Source organism: Notolepis coatsorum (assembly GCF_963971535.1).
Source record: "Notolepis coatsorum genome assembly, chromosome: 5".
Classification (NCBI taxonomy): domain Eukaryota; kingdom Metazoa; phylum Chordata; class Actinopteri; order Aulopiformes; family Paralepididae; genus Notolepis; species Notolepis coatsorum.
This window is the reverse complement of record NC_140169.1, coordinates 145926841-145947517: the sequence shown is the minus strand read 5'-3', so window position 1 is coordinate 145947517 and position 20677 is coordinate 145926841. Positions and strand designations below refer to the sequence as shown.

Here is a 20677-nt window from a genome sequence, read left to right as displayed (position 1 = left end):
CAATTCATCACCTTCCCCTGTATAGTCTACACACACACACAGTGTCTATGAAAACAACTTGCATCCTGTAGATTGTGAACTAAATGTGAGTCTGGCTGCTTGGCCCTCGTCAGGGGAAGGGCCCCGAGACCGCTCCGAGTCTCCAGGGGTGTCATTAGTGGACCATCCGTTATGTAGCACTTTAGCCGTGTGGCTGGGTGGCCCGCCGTGCGCATGCGTGCTTCCTGGTATACTGGGCACCACACACTGCCTGCTGCTCCGACCCAGCCGGCTCATACACACCCCCCGGGGGCCGTCCTGTCTGTCTGGTACCGGGGAGGAGCGCCAAGCCCTGTGTCTCTCTCCATCACTCTCTCTCTCTCTCTCTCCCCGCCTCTTTCCTCCACCATCTCTCTCTACTACCATACCTCCATTTCTCTCCCACCACCACACCATATAGTTCCCAGACAGGCTAAGGCATCTGCTACTATGATAAATGTCTTTAATAATCCCTCTTCAATCTCAGGAGGAGCAGGAGGAGAGGGGAGGAGGAAGCCAATTTAGAAGTATCGCTCTCTGACGACGGGAGAGACTGTCAGCCCGTGGCTGCAGAGAGTTAATGGTCCTGGAATGGATTCCTGCTACAAGCGCAGAGGTGGAGATAATTGGTGATGCTTGTTCAATGGTTGCACTTTGTCGTCGTCGTCCGTCCGTCCGTCCGCCCCGCGATATGGCGTCAATAATCCATCTCGCGCAGAGTCACCCGTCAATGGCGCTAAACGCTCATCTTTTGCACGCGCGTGAAGCTCAAATAAATCATTCATCATACCCACGACGATTTCCATTTAATCATACTTTTTTTTAATTAGCCATGATACTCCTCTCGACAAGTCATCTTTGCACAAACGCACACATCACAGAAAAAGTATTGCATATTAATTAACATTATTTAATGTTAGTTTTCGGACAGTGAGGGGGACATGCATCCCCTTAACAATTGTGTGTATTGAGCCGTACTGTAGGCCTATTGTACCTATTCTGCAATCTGTTAAGATTTTCAATCAATCAATCAATCAATCAAAGCGTCCAGCTCGTCATCAGCTACATCAAAGGCTTTGAGAAATGTAAATAAATACTGTTAAGTGTTGATGTCAACCGATATTCATTTTGTATATAGATACTGGTAGAACCCAGGCACAGAAGACAAACCTTCTGTTAAATCATAAACATGTTATGTGGATTTAAAGTAAATAAATGTGTTAACAAATACCCTGTTTGTCTGTGCTCCCACTTGGTTCCTTGTAGAGTCTCTGGCTGCCCAACCAGAACTGGGAGAGGCCACAGCCTTTTCTGGAGGGGAGATTTGGAAGGAACCAAGTGTGGTAGAGTACAGGGGGGGGGTTCATAATGAGAAGAGAATAGGCTTATGAAGGGCCCTAAACACCGTTTAGTGTTTTGTGACGGTAGATCAATATGGAGTGATGTATCCATGTTGTACAGAATTAGCTTAATGTGTAAAATAATGTCTGTTTTGCTTAATTGATTGATTGTGTTTTTGGTTTGTCCCTGTAGGAGGAGCTTCCAGGATAAAGCCGGGGATAGAAGCTCCTCTCAGGGAGAAGTAGAAGCTGGCTTGGAACTGCGAGACACAGCCGTGCTGGAGCTAGTTCCCTTAGCCAAGGGCCTGGTTGTTGACATTTTAATAGATTAGAAAGTTTAATCGTTTTGTATCTAATTATGTTAAATATGGTTTTTGCCAGTTTTTCCCACTGGGAAGCAAAATGACATAATAAAGAACAACCCCTGGGTGATGACAACCTGCCTCTGACCTTAGCCAACTCTGCTGTCATGACACCTGCAGAGCCGGGTAGATGGAGAACTCCAGCTTGGACTTCTTGCCGTCGTCGACAGACGGGGCGCTCCTTATCAGCAGAGGGGTGAAGCCAGAGCCGGTTCCTCCACCAAAACTGGAAGAGCAGGAGCCCTTGGAGCCCACCCACTACACTGACTGGTCAGACCTTTTTCACCAGCACAGATTCCACAGATCTCCTTGCCGATAGTGTAGTGGCCACAGGCGTAGTTGTTGGCTGCATCCTCTTTGCCTGTGTGATGATGAGTTGCTCAGGAGGATATACTGTAGCTGGTCCACGCCGGATCTCATCGATAACTGTAGGCTCCCTCCAGGTCTATGAAGACTACCCAAAGGGACATATTTCCCAGCCCCCCGTTTCACTGAAGACCGTTCCGTAGGTGGACCCTGCAACCCCACTGGGTCCCGTCTGGGCTGAGGAGGTGTTCTAGAGACGATACAGCTCCCAGCAGGAGTTGCCCGTCTCCATTTGAACTCCCGCCTGGCCAATATGGACGGAGATGCACGCCCTCATTGTTGGAACTTGAATAGAAGCCTGAAAAACGGGTTTGCTGACCACTGTTCCACAAATGATACCAAAGCTGCGAAGGCTTTATGCTGCAGAGGAGGTGGCTCTCACTCGTTGTACTTTACAACGTTTTGTGATGGTAGGTAGATCAATATGGAGTGACGTATCCATGTTGTACAGAATTGTTTAATGTGTCAAATAATGTCTGTATTGCTTAATTGATTGTTTGTGATTTTGGTTTGTCCCTGCATGTAGGAGGAGCTTCCAGGATAAAGCCTGGGATAGAAGCTCCTCTCAGGGAGAAGTAGCAGCAGGCTTGGAAGAGACACAGCCGTGCTGGAGCTAGTGCCCTTAGCCAAGGGCCTGGTTGTTGACATTTTGTTAATAGAAAGTTTAATCGTTTTATCTAATTATGTTAAATAGGGTTTTTGCCCGTTTTTCCCACTGGGAAGCAAAAGAACATGGAAAATAAAAAACCACCACTGGGTGATGACAACCTGCCTCTGAGTGTTTTCACTACTTCCTCACAGGGAACAATGCAGCTATAGGCATCCTGCTAGTGAGGACTGGAGAGGGTCCAACTGACCCCAATACATGTAATTACCATGATATCACAGTTCTCTGTCAACAGAGGCTGCCGCATCGTCACTCTCTGTGAACTGTGGAACACAGACGGCACCCAAGACGTGCTCTCAACCAGCCGGGACGCGAGCAGCAGAGTAATAACAATGAATAACAATTCATTGATTGATTGAAAACTTTATGAACGGATTGCAGAATGGGTACAATACAGTACGACTCGATACACACAATTGTTAAGGAGATGCAGACCAGAGAAAGACTTTCATCTTGTTTACATCAGGGTCCCCCATTTTCAATTCATCATGATCTATGCAACATACAGATATATATCATGACATTTGTGACATACAGGTATACTGTTACATTTGTGACATACAAGATATGCAAATATACAGTACTGTTAAAAAAAAGAGAGTTCCTAACAGAGAATATATACATATACCAGGGGGTGGAAACTGTACATTGGGAGGGGGGGTTGGACATTTTACGGGGGCCATACTGATATACTGATACATATCATGACATTTACGACAATACATTTATATAGTGCTTTCTTTTTTTCTTTTATCTTTTTTTCCCCTCCTTTTTCCGATTTTTCTCCCATCCCACTGTTAGTCGTTATGCCAATTCCCAACCCCCTTCCTGGTTGTTGCGCACCCCCCCCCCCCTACTGTTGGTCCGAGAGGCCGGAGACTGTCACATGCTTTCCTCCGACACATGTGCAGCCAGCCGGCAGCCAGCCTGGCCGCGCAGATTCTCACCGGGGAGAGTGTAACGTGTGGAAGGTCGCACTACCTCTCTCCAGATCCTACCCTCGCTGTGCAGGCGCCCCGACCGAACTGTAGGGGTCGCTGTCCACAACGCCCAGGACCCACCCACGGCTTTCCCTCCCCCTAACTCAGCCAAACGAGTTAGTATAGCGATCAGCCCGAGCCAAGGCAATGCTGACTCTCCGGGAGTCGACTCGAGACCGCAGCCTCTTGCATGGGTGACGAGCACAATCTCCGCTACGCCACCTGACCGCATATAGTGCTTTTCTAGTAGATTCCTCACTCGACTCACACGAGCGCCAGCACGTCGGGAACGTACTGGACAAGTATAGGCCCATCGTAAATAGACGAGTCCCTAGAGAGATCAACAGAGAGGGGAGACGGTGGCTCAGTTCCCGGTTCCATTCCGGCTACTCGTCCCCGGCAGTGTGTTGGAAGTGTCCTTGAGCAAGACACTTAACCCCTTAACTGCTCTGCTCCCGACGAGCAGGTCGGCGCCGGTGTGTGAATGTGAGGCATCATAAGTTGGATCAAAGTGCTATAAAAAAGAAGACGAAAGAAATGCAGTCCATTTTCCAACGTGAATGACCGCGTGCTACAGTTGACTCGAGGGACGTCGTTGTGTCTGAGATGCGGGCCTAGTAGCACCTACATAATAATACTGCTAGTCTAATTAAATTACAGAGGACGTTCGCCTACATAATTCCTTGCCACCAACCAAGAAATCATATTCAGGCCAAATTGCTTGTCAAGAAGATGAATGTATCGCTACAGTATGAGACTCCATTTATTTGTTACTTTTAACATGCCCCCCCCCCCCCCCACACACACACACAGAGGCTACACGTGCACAACAAGCATACACATACACACACTCACTCAGCTATTTATAGTAACAAGTGTGATGAGATCTCTCGACCCATGATGCTATTTTTGTGTCTAATCCTTTGTTATTAATTATATCTTAAACAAGCCTACACAGTTCCTGTGGTGTCAGCACAGCAGCACCGAGGGTATCCATGGCAACAGCAGGTTGAGCCCAGCTCACGAGGGATGGGGGACAGTCTGTGAGTTGGAGCGCCCCCCTGTGGCCATTTCCAGCATGTGCACACCGGAGTCTTAATTGGTTTAGCCCTGGTCCCCACACATGTGGTGGTCATGCTACCAAACATTTAGCTTGGGCTTTGTTTACCTTGTAAATATAGGTACAAAACAGACTAAACGGACTGCGATGGGAGGTGAAATAAGAAATCTACACAACGTGCAGCTACTAGTAGATATGCAGTAGGTGCTTCAGATATAACTTATATAACTATATATATATATGTATACAACTTTATTGTTTGTATTGCTGTATTGTTTATGTTGCTCTGTAAAGTCTCTGAGCATTCGGAAAAGCGCTATACTAAATTGATGTATTATTATATTGTGTAGTGATTGTTAATGGTACATAATTCACCCACGGAACTATTGTTAGGAACAAGAGTTCCGCCCGAACATTATAGGAGGTGGCACTACCTGCCACCACGGGTCAGTCGACTACACGCAACGTAGCAGTAGCATGTTGTATTTGTGTACCAAATAAATGCTGTTCGCTCTACCTCGAGCTACCGTCTCTGACTCCCATCTCTCGGCACTACACTGGTGACCCTGACGTTGGTCTCGCTGAAGTATCAGGGACCGAACCGAACATGGCAAACGATGCCGTTATTATTCGATTGCCGGAGTTTTGGGAGCATTCTGCGGCGGCGTGGTTCGCTCAAACAGAGGCGCAGTTCGCACTACGAGGGGTTGACGACGACGCCGCGAGATATTACCACGTCGTCTCGAGCCTTGGGAGCACTACAGCGGCGAGGACGGTAGGCTTCATAACAGCTCCGCCTGCCCGGAATAAATATGAGGCGTTTAAGACGCACCTACTCAGAATATTCGAGTTGTCACAGTCCCGACGCTTGCTGGCTATACGAGGCTTGGGGGACAGCAAGCCTTCGGATCACATGGAGATGATGTTAAACCTGCTAGGTGCAGAACGGCCTGATTTCCTGTTTATCGAACTGTTTCTCAGGCACATGCCGCCACACGTGCAAACGGCACTGGCCAATACAGCGACTACTGATCCCCGTGCTTTGGCAGAAGAGGCTGACCGCTTCTACCTGGCCACTCGACACTTTGCCCCAGGGCTAATAGCCTCGACATGCGGTTACACGCCGCAGGGGGGAGGGGCGAGGAAGATCAGGAGCAGCGCTGCCGCAGGCCTGTGTTATTACCACGCACGTTTCGGCGCGAGGGCGACAAGATGCCGTTCCCCTTGCACTTTCGTCATAACGCATAAACGCAGACACCTGCGCCCAGTAGCAGCGGTGAGCGCGAGTATGTCGAACCGGCTGCTTTTCATTAGAGACACACTCTCCGGTTGCAAATTCCTCTGCGACACCGGTGCTCAGAGGAGCGTCCTGCCAGCTACGAAAGAGGACACCGCCGGCGATGATAGAGGTCCACGCCTGACGACCGCCAACGATACCCCTATCCGCACCTACGGTACAAGGACCGTGGAACTGTGTTTTGGGGGCCAGCGGTTCACGTGGGACTGCATCACGGCCGACATTTCGTTCCCACTACTCGGGGCGGATTTCCTGGGTGCACACGGTCTCCTCGTGGACATTAGACATGGCCGCCTAATAAATGCACAGACACGGGCTTCGTTGGCATGTGTCCGCGATGAGGCGACATACGGCGGCCTTCTTACAGCTTTCACTGACCACGAACCCCTCACGACGTCTGAGTCAAAGGTGGCGGAGCCATGGTCGGCACGACAAGAGCTCACGTACGATTCCGAGGGCGCCGCGGGACACGTCGCCGAGAAGCCCAGCGTCGTCATCGGAGCTGTACAGCCGGACCTCGACTACGTCGACAGGGGCTCGGAACAGGCCTCCGACCACGACATCCAGGCCCTCGGGACTGCAGATTCCAGTCTACGCCTGGAGGACGTCGCGATTGGTCACTCGGGTCCGACGCTGCTGAATGACCTATCCACCGGACACCCTAGCCCACAGGCCCCTGGGGACTGGCGAAGGCTCGCCTTTGAGGTGGGGTACAACCACCACAAGATTGAACCCGCCCACGTAGACATTTCCCAGCCCGTAGAGCTGGCCCTCTCCCCCCGCCGAGGCCGTCCGCCGTTACCCCGGGACCCGCCGACGACGGAGCCGCCGTTGGCCTCGTCGAAGTCTGTGCCCCCGGGTGTCGGGGGGGACGCGGGCGCTTGCGCCGCCCCTACCTCCCCTCCCCTGGCTTTCCGCACTCACCGTGGCCGGTTCATGCCCCCGGGCGCCGTGGAGGGCGCAGTCGCTTGCACCGCGCCCCCGGTTGTACGCTCACGCCGCGGCCGGGTCGTTGTCTCTCCCCGCCGTGGAGGTTTTGACCATGGGTGAATTCTGGGGGGGCTTGTGTAGTGATTGTTAATGGTACATAATTCACCCACGGAACTATTGTTAGGAACAAGAGTTCCGCCCGAACATTATAGGAGGTGGCACTACCTGCCACCACGGGTCAGTCGACTACACGCAACGTAGCAGTAGCATGTTGTATTTGTGTACCAAATAAATGCTGTTCGCTCTACCTCGAGCTACCGTCTCTGACTCCCATCTCTCGGCACTACAATATATATATTTAACGGATGATATCGTGAAGCGCAGTCAAGAAGGGCTGGGGTGAGTAGCGGTGCTATGGGTTAAACTCACTCTCACATCCTCAAAAGACACATAGACACGTTACAAAGAAGTGAATTCACCTCTTGGTATAGCAGTCTGTGTTGCTGCCCGCGGTGTGGGAGACTGGGGTTCAACTCCCACTCGGGGCATCGAAGTTTAAGGTGATGTTGTCACAACCGTTACATATATAGGCTATATATTTTTTTTACATGACATGGAAGTGAGCTAACCTTGAGGTCATTTTACAATTAGCTGACGCTTTTATCCAAAGATGGTGTGTTCAGTGTAGCCTATGAATGAATGAATGAAAACTTTATTTAACAGATTGCAGAATGGGTACAATACAGTACGGCTCAATACATACAATTGTTAAGGGGGTGCAGACCTGAGAAAGACGTTTGTCTTGTTTCCATCAGGGTCCCCCATTTTCAATTCATATAGACATTTATGACATACACAACATACATGACATTTATGGCATAGGGACATATAGGTATTTAGTACTGATACATTTGTGACATAAACGGTATTCAAATATACAGTACTGTTACCCCTAGATCCTGACAGAGTATAAACATATGATGGGGAGGGGACTGTACATTAAGAGGGGGTGGGTGGGTGGGAGAGAAATATACATACGGCGGGGAGGGAATATATACATGCGGTGGGGAGGAGACTGTCTATTAGGAGGTGGTGGGGGTTTTGGGCATTTACGGTGGCCAGTTTCGAATTGCAGCCTCCCGTAGGTGCTCTTTAAGAGCGGTTTTGAATGTGGGTAGGGATTCACATTCCTTTACAGCTTTGGGTAGGGCGTTCCACATTGTTGTGGCATAATTGCAAAACGTGTTTAGTCCCTTGTTTGAGCCGAATCTGGGTTTAACATGATTTGTTGAGCTTCCTCTGGTGTAGTGGTTGTGGTATTCACTGACCTTTGGGAAGTATTTTGACATGTACATGGGTACCCCGGTCGTATAGTGTATCTTGTAGACCAGGCCCATTGCAAGTTGCTGTACTCTGTCGTCTACTCTAAGCCATCCTAGGTTGTCAAAGTGGGCAGGGGTGAGGTGGGTTCTGGGGTTCAGGTCAAGTAGTAGTAGTCTGACCAGTTTGTTTTGTGATGTTTGTAATTTTGTTTTAAGCGCCTTTGAGGTGCTTTGGTACCATGAGGTGCATGCATAGTCGTAGTACCCTTGAATGAGTGCTCCTGCTAGAGTCTTCAGGGTATTCTTGTTTACCAGAGAGGAGATCCGGTACAAGAATCTAGTTTGTTGGTTGACTTTTTTTTATTACATTGGATGCCATTTTGTCACAGGAAAGATTTGCCTCTAGGATGGAACCCAGGTAGGTAATTTCATCTTTCCTTGTGACAATATTGTCACCCACTGTAACTGAGAAGCCGTCGGTCTTGCTGAGTTTGTTATTTGAACCGAAGAGAATGGACTCTGTTTTACCCAGTGTAATGATAGTTTGTTATCAGCGAGCCATGTGCAGATTTTGCCTAGTTCTGAGCTGAGGGTTTTTTCAACCTGCAACTTGTTCTTGTCAGAGACCAGCAGGGCTGAGTCGTCCGCAAACAGGAACAAGTTGCAGTCACAGGCTGACGACATGTCACTTGCATAAATTAGGAAGAGTAGCGGTCCTAGTATGCTTCCTTATGGAACACCACAGCTCACTGTGAGGGGGGGGGGGATAGAGTACCGTTTACCGTTTATATTATAGTCAAATACACAGTTTGTGTTGAACTTGTTCAGTGTACTCTTATATAATCAAATACACACACAGTTGGTGTTCATTGTACATTTAGTAATTTAGCTGACACTTTTATCCAAAGCTACTTAGATGTTCTGTACAACAAGTCAGCAGAAAGGGCACAACTCTGGCAGCTAAGGGTAAGTAACATAATTTGTCAAACAGTGTTGTTGAACTTGAGTGGATAGTATATTAGCATAGTATGTAGCATAGCCATATATTAGCATAGTAAGGTAGATTACTTAAGTAGCCAAGTGCATAATAGTCAAAGACAGTACCATCGGTATTTTCTCATTTCAAATATTGATTGAAGATGTGTTTTTAGTCAACGGTGAAAAATTGGTCGGGTTTCGGCTGTAGAGGATGCAGAGCTAGGGGTCTTGAGCATCAGTGATGAACTAATCAAGGTAGGTAGATAAGAGGACCCACAGCTAACCAGCACCACCTACTGGTCATGTTTATAATACAACTAGCAAACACTTGACGTTCATCCAAATTCCTTCATTCAGTCTCTGTCCCATGTTATGTACCATAAGGCCTTGTCAAGTCAAGAGTCACTTTATTGTCCCATCAGCTGGGAAATTTGTCTTGGGCTTACACCCACACTACACTACAGCCACAGACACATACATACAGACATGACGCAACGCAACTGACTCCAAACAGAGGAGATAAACAATGTAAAAGATACTCTAAAGTACCTGCACAGCAGGATGTCTGGCAGTGGCAACACCACATATATATAGAATAGTATACCCAAATATCGGTTATTATCGAATATCGATAATACAACAACCAAATATCAGTTATTCGATAATTGCCGGCCATTTATCTGGCACTATTTAAACGTTTAACTGAGATTGGAATAAAGGAGTTTTTAATCTCGACTAGAGCGTGGAACTCTAAACCTCCTCCCAGAGGGCAGTAGCTCATACTCGGCATGTAAAACAGCGAGATTTTTTTTCGTAGCCTATGTTTGCGGAGACGCTCTCTGATCGGCCACTGATGTTCAAGTTCAAGTTCAAGTTCTTTAATAGTTGTCATACAGAAGTACAGAATACTTTCATACAAAATGCTTCTTACTGTTACGCTCCAGAGACTGTGCTAGACAAGATAGTATCAAATAACATAATATAGCATGAATTTAGAAGAAGAAAATGAGGTCACAGTGTTCGGTATAGACATATGTACAATGTTCTGAGTTACCATATAATATACAATACACAATACTATGCAGTGTACTAATGTACAGTACTATCTAGTGCAAAGCAGAAATGGGATGAGGTACAATTTTAGGTACAATTTACAATAAGGTGTACGAGTTGTAGTGCAATCCTTCATCCATAAATATAAAGTGTGGGGAGTGGGTGCTACAGTGTGTTTGTTTAAAGTGGGTGTGTGCTATAAGTGTGTGGAGTGGGTGCTACAGTGTGTTTGTTTAAAGTGAGTGTGTGCGTGTGGATGTGTGTGCTATGTGCGTTTGGTGGTTGTTGTTGTGTAGTGTTCATTCATTGTTCGTTTAGCAGCCTGATGGCCTGGGGATAGAAGCTTCTTCTGAGTCTTTCTGTGCTCGCCTTGAGACTCCTGTATCGCTTGCCTGACGGCAGCAGTTCAAAGAGGCAGTTGTTCGGGTGACTGGAGTCTTTAATGATTCTCTTAGCCTTGCCCTTGCAACGCTTGTAGTAAATGTTCTGGAGGGTGGGGAGCCCCCCTCCAATTGTGCGTTCGGCTGAACGTGTCACTCTTTGTAGTCTGCTTTGGTCTTGTGCAGTGCTATTCCCAAACCAGGAGGTGATGTTGCCGGTCAAGATGCTCTCTATTGTACATGAGTAGAAGTTCTTAAGGATCTTCTGGCTGACTTGGAACTTCCTTAGGCGCCTGAGGAAGTAGAGGCGTTGTCGTGCCTTCTTCACAACACTGTTAATGTGTGTGGTCCATGTCAAGTCCTTTCTGGTCATGTGACATGTGTGCCAATCGTGTGACGCCTTTTTCTGCAACTGTTTAAGTTTAGGCACTCATTCGAAGTTGGTTAGAGTTTGTCTTAGAGCAGGGCGATAGAACACCAGCCCTGATTCCAAACTCTAACCTTAATCAACTTCGAAAGAGTCGCCTAGTTTGCAGGCTGTTAGAGCAGGAAATAGGCGCAAAAAAAGGCGTCACACGATTGGCGCACATGTCACATGACCAGAAACGGCAGTGTCCAATCAGAGAGCGTCTCCGCAAACATAGGCTACGGAAAATAAATCACGCTGTAAAACTTGGGAGGGGTCCGAGATAATTCTATTGGCTTGCCTTAGAGTAGCCTGTTCAAAAATAGACTGCAGGTGTGGCTGACCTTTCACCATAGCTGTCAACATTGGGATTTGAAAATACGTGCAGGTTTTAGCCCCGCCCCCTCCCAATGGAGCTGCCTCGTCGCTGCCATCTGCTGGTCAAAACCGGTATTATTTTGTTTTCCTACTGTGTAGAGTGTAAATGCTATAAAAATAGAGTAAATTACCTTTTATCAAAATAACCATTAAATAAAGGTTGTAATCTGTAAATGCATTTGATTTTACTGTAATTTGACAGTATTTGGAAACCATAGATGCCAGACATTTAGTTTTCTTGCAGCTTTTTTTCTTACAGTCTACAGTCAGTGAATCCTAAATCTCCACTAGGCAACCACTTATCACTCAGTCCAACAAGGACTGGGTGAACTAGTTGTTACATTAAATTAATCAGATACCTGGTTGAAAGTGAAATGCTGTGAACATCCCTGCATTAAGTGTAAGACAAATTCAGTATAAATTCAGTTTTAGTAGTAGCATTAACATGTTCATATTTATTGAAATCTTTCAATTCATACATAAATGTTATGAATTGAAAATGGGGGAAGAAGTCCTCTGGTCTGCATCCCCTTAACAATTGTGTATTGCACATCACTGTAGGCTACATATTAATACGACAACGCAAGAAGAATCAAGAGGTTTATTTGTCACATAGTGAAATGCAGGTGGTCACGCCCGCATTGATTGTGCAAAATGCAAAAAATATAGCTAACAGGATATGCATGATAAAAAAAGACATGCCATGTTCATGAAAAACTGGATCCCATGTACACTTGTAACTCTGTATCGAAACTATACAATACCTTCTTCCTTTTAAAGTGACATTTTGTGCACATTACAATAAAAATAGGTAACAAAAGATATGCATGATAAAAAAAGACATGCCATGTTCATGAAAAACTGGATCCTATGTACACTACAATTAGATACAATTGTAACTGTATCTAAACTATACAATACCTCCTTCCTTTAAAGTGATCTGTACTGTACATACATCTGATGTATTGTATATTACTATTGCACTTTACTGTTACATTTGCACTCTGGTTGGATGCCAAATGTCTTCGTTGTACTGTATAATGACAATACATTTTAATCTAATCTAATCTAATTAGACTGATACTTCATGCGCTGTGGGGGTCTCTTGCATCGGCCAGGGACCCGTTGTAGATATACGTTGCAGACTTCGCATTTTTCAACACCTTCTGAGAAGGAGTGTATTTGTCAGCTGGACCAGTGTGATTGATCTTGCATGACAGTAAAGCACAAACAGTACTGTTGTCCAATGCCAGTCTGTTTTCTGTGACAATCTTCTTCACCATACTGAATACCCTTTCAGAGCTGGCATTGCTGTGTGGAATGCATAAAAGAGCCTTCATAAGTCTCGCCAGCTCACTGAACCTCAAGTCCTTGCCTAGAAGGCCCCAAAATCTGTCGATTCTGTCTTCTTGGGGGAGCTGCTCGACCGTCCGGTATAGGGCGAGATCCCATGACAGCTGATCCTGATTCAAACTCAACTGAGGGAACAGGGCTCCTAGCCTTCTCACTGTAAAACAAAACAATACATTATACAATACAGTCAAAGTATCTTGCCACTTGTTTTTGCTGTCTTCAACTGGCAATTATATTCTAACTGGAAACGTATTATATCAGTCTTCAACTGGAAACTGTTGCGAATATCTACCCGTCTTTAAAAAGGGTTATTACATGGCGTTTTCACATTCGCCAAAATGCTTGATTGTGATTGGTCAATAGCGCTCGGTTGCCCATAGCAGCGGTCAATTATTTCTCGATAACCAGACTGCTGGCATGGGCAACACGCAATAATGACCGCTGATACGGGTAACAGAGCGCTATTGACCAATCACAATCAAGCATTTTGATCGCCACTAGATGGCACCATCTACCAGGCTATGCACAGCTCAAGGCATGTTGTGAGGAGCCACAGAAGTTATCTTAAACTATTTCTATACCTGTCGATTGAGTTATGTCAAGCCGCAATGCAGGGTCTAGCACTGTCAGGTCCTTCAGGAGTTGGGAGTCGATTGGAAAGCAGGCGATCATCTTTCGTATAGTTGCTTCATAGAAGGCTCTTACAGTTCTAAAACAAATCATATTCATTAGTGTCATTTCAGGGCACACAACAGACTTCTCAAGTTGAGATCATAACTACAATAATAATAATATACTCACTGAAAGATTTTCTTCCTGGCTGAGACAGGGATGTCTGCCTGTTCGATGAATGCACGTGTCTCTTCTCCAATGCAGAGCGCTTCATCTGCCAGCTGATGTCCCTCTCCATAGTGCACCTCCTTGAGAGGCACACCCACGATGGCCCTGGGTGGTATGAGGAAGGCCAAGAACCGCCTGATCAGCCGACACATATCACGTTCGAGTCTGTGAATCTGGACTCCCTCCGACTGTAGACAGACAACAGTGAAATGATAAGCATTATCATCATAATGATATTTATATGGTAATCCTTACATTATCACAAGTCATGACACCCACCTGAAAGGCTGCGTTGAAATCAGCCAAAGGCTTAAGAGCATAACTTAAGAACATAAAGTACATTCTCATAACCGGATCTCCGAAATAGTTTGCCAGATTACGAACTTTGGGGTTCCTTTCCACGTCCTCATGGCTGCTGAAGTATGCCTATATAGGGAATATATGGAGAAAATAAATCAATGGAAACATACCATAATACATGGAGATATCGGCGGAGTGGAGTTTAGTATTACAATCTTACCTTCAAAGCGTCCCACTGGTTGAGTACTCTCTGTATGCATGTGTGCAGACTGAGCCATCTGATAGTGCAGTACTTCAGCAGCTTCAGGCTGTCTGACTCTGTAAACTCCTGAAACTCCTTGAAGAGGTCACCTCTCTTTGCACTGAAAACAAGAACATATTTTGTAGGTAAAAAACAAAGAAGTTCCAGGCACTCTTCATATATATACTCTTCATCTAAACACTGGATTCACACTACAAGAACGCTGCAGCCCTCCTTGTTCTAGTTTATATTTTGTAGGTCATCTGCTCATGGTGTAGGCTACTAATATATGGGATTAGTTATGAGTGTGTGTGGGGGGGGGGGGGGGCATAAGGGAGAGATGGGGGTACAGGCAAGAGGAGAGAAATTGCAGTTTTTTTTTTTACCTTTGGTCAAAGTGGGTGTGTGTCCCGGCCAAAATGTCCTCCACTGGAAGTTTGGCTGCTTTGATTCCACAACCAGTGGCAAGCTGGACATGGTGGCAAATGCAGCCCAGGTCCTGGACATTAGGCTGGCTTCCCCTTACTCTGCTAATAACAGAATTGTACCCGCCTTTCATGACATTTACATTTACATTTAGTCATTTAGCTGACGCTTTTATCCAAAGCGACTTACAAGTTCTGTACGACAAGCCATCAGGAAGAGCACAACTCTATCAGCTGAGTAACAATGTTCATCAAAGTGTTGAGTGCTACACTGGCGTTGTCGGAGTTGAAGGCAACAAGGTTCTCCCATGGAATTCCTCTTTTGCTATTGGAAAAAAAGAAAGATGTGCCCATAAAGCAACCTGACAAAAGCTGCTATGCTCCAATATTAGCCGTTACAATTAAATGCAAACTAGGTAGACAGTGAAATTATCTTACCTCAATACTTGGGATAACTTCTCATACAAGTTCTCAGCATTACCCACATTGCATCTGGGCATGTCTAGGAACTTCGTAGTCACCTCCAGATTGGACTCGTCGTAGATTCTTGCAAGAATGACAAATTCTTTGTCGTTGTTTCTGTTGTTCGATTCGTCGCACAACAATGAAAAAGGCTGAGCTTTACATATGCTTGTAACGTCGTCATCACACTCCACAGCTATGGCACCTGTTGAGCAAAAGAGTCCATTGATTAGATTTGATTGTCCTTTATATATTAGCAAACAGTATTATTTATAGATCCTTTTCACAGCAGCCATTTAACAGAACGCAGGGTAAACCTAGGCTAGTATATTGTCTATTCATTAGTAACGTTAGCTGCTAGCTAGTCTGTGGCTAGCAATGAAAGCCACAAAGGGGGAGGGGACCCTGATGTAAACAAGACGAAAGTCCTTATCTGGTCTGCATCCCCTTAACAATTGTGTGTTGAGCTGTACTGTATTGTACCCATTCTGCAATCTGTTAATACAATTATCTGTTAAATAAAGTTTTTAATTCATTATCTTACCTTTGATGAGTTGGGTGATTTTCGTTTTCCCAGCCGAGTACTTCTGAGCAATGTCATAACCGTTGGGAAACATATCCGATACGCTCCGGTTGAACACGTCGCAGAAACTGAAGGACACGTTCATTTGTGCACAAATCATGGCCATTTTAACTTCAGCTTTGGTGACCAGATCAGCCTCTGTTGTATTTCTAATCATGGCCATTTTAACTTCAGCTTTGGTGACCAAATCAGCCTCTGTTGTTGTATTTCTCGTCACGAACGTAGTCATAACACGGGCATTTGTCATACCTTCTACGCCTCGCTTGTGTTTCGCTGATTTGTCATGCTGACTGACGTCGTGTTTTCCTCCGTGTGAGATATTGAGATCAGCTCGGCATACTTTACAAAAAGCATAGATTGTTGAAATGTTGCTCTTCGTGAGGTACGGAAACGTCTCCTCCCACCTGGCGAGATATTTGCAGCCGCTCCTCTTGGCTTTCTTAGCTGGTGGAACCGCACAATCCTCTAGTCTCAAGTCCATCGTAGAATGTTCAAAATTTGCGCTAAATCCCTCCTTTATCCGGTCGCTGTTGTTATTCTTCATGTCGCAACCGTCTTCCGGTTCTTCCTGTCTGACTTCCTGTGATAACGGTCTAATCTACACTGCTGCCACCTGTCGTCACGGAGGGGAATTGCAGCCATTTTGACAAGTTTGGACTTTAGTTGTACAGACAGGTTACCAAACCAAGCTGTAATACCGTATCTGATGAGACTCTCTAATACAGATTGGTAAAAAAGTAACATACGTTTTTTTTTTTATCTAAACCATGAACTCTAAGGCGGCATAGAAAGTGCAGTCGTTGTTGTAGTCTGCCTACATGATACAGATATGTATTCATTTAGATTTATTTCCTATTGTTTTCCATAATTTCTTCATATATCAAACTCCAGTATTCATTCATATCCAACAAGGCAATCAAACAATATTCATCGTAATTTCTTCCGCACAACATTAGGTCAGTTCAGTATAAGATTTAGAGGTCCTACTATTTGGAATTCAAAACCCTCCATAATAAAAATTTGCTCATCACTCAAATCCAATCATACATTATCAAATGAATAGTTTCAATCTCATAAAACCATTAATGTCACTTTGTTTTACAGTTTCATGTTAATTTGTTTAGACTCATTATTAATGTTGTTGTTTTTGTTATTATTACTTTGATTATTATTGTTATCATTATTATTATCTTAATATTATGAAAATTGTTTTATGAACTTATTTCACTTTACTTTTGTTCTTGTTTATTTTTTTAATCCAATGATTTAATGAGTTGAGGCCCTTGAGGCCCATCTGGGTCTCTTGCCTCTACTCAGCACCTTTATATACTTTCTGTCATGATCAATGTTTTTACTGTTTTGTTGAAATGGTGCAAAAAAAAAATAATAATAATAATAAAATAAAGAATACATGGGTGTTCCAGGTGTTATCAACAAAAATCCTGATACTTAGAGTGTAGGGGTCTTGAGGGTGTGTAGTTAGAAGATGCAGAGCGTAGGGGTCTTGAGGGTGTGTAGTTAGAAGATGCAGAGCGTAGGGGTCTTGAGGGTGTGTAGTTAGAAGATGCAGAACGTAGGGGTCTTCAGGGTGTGTAGTTAGAAGATGCAGAGCGTAGGGGTCTTTAGGGTGTGTAGTTAGAAGATGCAGAGCGTAGCGGTCTTGAGGGTGTGTAGTTATAAGATGTAGAGCGTAGGGGTCTTGAGGGTGTGTAGTTAGAAGATGCAGAGCGTAGGGGTCTTGAGGGTGTGTAGTTATAAGATGCAGAGCGTAGGGGTCTTGAGGGTGTAGTTAGAAGATGCAGAGCGTAGGGGTCTTGAGGGTGTAGTTAGAAGATGCAGAGCGTAGGGGTCTCGAGGGTGTGTAGTTAGAAGATGCACAGCGTAGGGGTCTTGAGGGTGTGTAGTTAGAAGATGCAGAGCGTAGGGGTCTTGAGGGTGTGTAGTTAGAAGATGCAGAGCGTAGGGGTCTTGAGGGTGTGTAGTTATAAGATGCAGAGCGTAGGGGTCTTGAGGGTGTAGTTAGAAGATGCAGAGCGTAGGGGTCTTGAGGGTGTAGTTAGAAGATGCAGAGCGTAGGGGTCTTGAGGGTGTGTAGTTAGAAGATGCACAGTGTAGGAGCCTTAAGGGTGTGTAGTTAGAAGATGCAGAGTGTAGGGGTCTTGAGGGTGTAGTTAGAAGATGCAGAGCGTAGGGGTCTTGGGGTGTGTAGTTAGAAGATGCAGAGCGTAGGGGTCTTGAGGGTGTGTAGTTAGAAGATGCAGAGCGTAGGGGTCTTGGGGTGTGTAGTTAGAAGATGCACAGCGTAGGGGTCTCGAGGGTGTGTAGTTAGAAGATGCAGAGCGTAGGGGTCTTGAGCATAGCGCACTGCGCAGTGTAGTTAGAGACCATTGACCGGAGGTAGGAGGGAGCCGTTCCCCTCGCTGCACGGTCTGCTGGGTCAAGGACCTTGAAGCGGATTCGTGCGGCAATGGGAAGCCAGTGCAGCTCTCTAATAAGTGGGGTAACATGGGCTGACTTTGGTAGATTGGAGATCAGGCGGGCCGCTGCGTTCTGAATGAGTTGAAGTGGCTTGGTGGTGGTAGCCAGGAGACCAGCTAGCAGAGGATTGCAGTAGTCGAGGCGGGACATGACCGTTGATTGCGGGAGGAGTTGGGTGGCTTCTTTTGTCAGGAAGGCAGATCCGTCCTGAAAAGAAAATGCCTAATGTCTGTGCAGCGGTGGGATAGGTAAAACCAGCTTAAGTTTAGTTTACTCCGTTTATTTGATCAGGGACAGAGTGCATATCAATCAACAGTTATACATTTATAAATGAATACAAATTAAAAACTGTAAATATGCCAACATTAGCAGGGTTGCTAGTTTTCAGTTGTAGTCCCTGGGCCAGATGTTTAAGCCAGAAAGCTGTCTTTGGTAAAACACTGGAGAAGCATATTACTGTTCCAGGAAAAAGGAGCATTGCAAACATTCTGCGAAAGCCCTTCAACATCGGCTAATACACCTTACCAAGTAGAAAACAGTGAAACGGCAAATTTTTTACTTTAGTTTTGTATATTTTGTATAGTGTTTGGTCTTTATTCTTTAAACTTTTTTACTGTATATGAAGCACATTCTCAAGAGTTGTGACATCGTCACCTCAAACTTCGATGCCCAAGGGAGTTTCGAGCCTGGGTCTCTGCCGCCGCGGGCGACAGCACAGACCGCTATACCAAGAGGTGAATTCACTACTTTGCAACGTGTCTATCTGTCTTTTGAGGATGAGAGTGAGTTTAACCCATCGCCCTTCATGACTGCGCTTCGCGGTACCATCCGTTACACACATGTACCTTATGTGATCAATTAAACAAAACTTGAAACTTGAGATCACGTCACACAACAATGAGAGCAAAAAGAACAAGCTGTCGTCTGGTGGCGTTTATTGATGATGCCTTCAGCTGAAAAATGTAAACATGACATGACTCCTCAAAGATGGTGTTCACCTGGAGTGTGTGAGGTTCTCCGAAGCGGCACGTGTGTCCCTTTCTAGACAGTAAGTAGCCCCGTCTACTTACAACATATTGTGCACAAATGGAATGAAATATTGCATTTACACGTAGAATTCTCATTAATCGTCATCAATCAATATGGATGTCTATGTAACATTATATGTACGTACATAAAGTAGGAGAGCGCGTTTGCGCGCGTCATTCTGCCTGTCTTTGAATAACCATAACAGAGCCAGTAATAACTATAAACAGAGCCAGTAATAACCATAACAGAGCCAGTAATAACCATAACAGAGCCAGTGAGGACAAGGACTACAACAGCACTGCTCCAAAGAGGCCATACAAGTTAGTTATACCCTGATAAACGTTCCCTTTGCCTTTTCTAGTGCAAGCATTGATAGGTGCCATTTCAACATGACAAGGGTCAGTAAAAAAAAACATGGCATGTATGTATAAAAGAAAGAAACATGAATAAAAAAACGCAAAAGTGAGTTGTAAATAACGTAAATAAAAAAAGTAGAAAGGTGTGCTCAGTATAGCGCAAATCTCCACCAGGCGGCACATTGGGACACGCTGAGTCGCTGACACTCTCCAATTATAGGTATTAGCATGCTAACGCCCGCTGTTAGCGTTAGCATGCTAATGCATAAACAGGAAACAGGAAGTGAGTGAGAGACGAAGAGGCACGGGCAGAATCATTCTTACCGTCTAGGGTTAGCATGCGAATGCTAATAAGTAGGCCCTACAATTGGAATGTTTTTCTGGGTGTTTGTTAGCGTTAGCATGTAAACAGGAAGTGAGTAACAGACAAAGAGGTGCAGGCAGAATCGTTCTTACTGGTGGCACCTCCCATAAATCTCGACAACAAACGGTATGTGAGATATGCAAGGGGGCTGGGGCTGTCACGATTCGTCGCCCTAGTCGACGTAGACCATTACATTTAGTCGATTTGCATATTCATAATCGACGCGTCGTATTGTTAATTGTATGTGCCTTTTGCGGTGGAAATGGCAGACGTTCAAAGTCATAACATGCGCAACGTGTAATCTAACTAATGCGCAGTGAATCACGTTCAAAATAGAATTAACTTCTCCTAAACCACTATTCGTGACTCTGCCTAAAGCCAGGACTCGACAGTCGCATTTGATAACTTCCGTGTTACACTCCTGCTGGAAGGGAGGGGCTGAACCTGATACCCACACCTTACAGTTAGCAGCTATGGCAGCTCTTCAGCCCTGCGTTCTACAGCCTGTGATAACTCCTCTTGCGAGTTGCGCTGTTTCTATGTAAACTCTGCGAGCAACGGGTCCAATAAATGCGTCTAACATGCTTTATATCCTCGCCATTCTTGTATGCCGTCGCAGTTAAAAACATTTACTAACGTTAGCTGCTAACTAAGCTAAGCTAGCTCACAGGCACAGGAGAAATCAGTTTCATGGAGTTCTAATAGTGAG

At 45.4% G+C, this 20677-nt stretch overlaps 1 long non-coding RNA gene across 1 annotated transcript; it reads right to left on the bottom strand.

The window, feature by feature from the left end:
• Positions 1–13791: 13791 nt before the first annotated feature.
• Positions 13792–14828, bottom strand: LOC311229013. Its single transcript, XR_014619722.1, has 4 exons — positions 14658–14828; positions 14251–14392; positions 14010–14156; positions 13792–13918 (listed from the first exon to the last, which is right to left on the bottom strand). It is a non-coding gene; the product is annotated as an uncharacterized lncRNA (long non-coding RNA).
• Positions 14829–20677: the final 5849 nt, after the last annotated feature.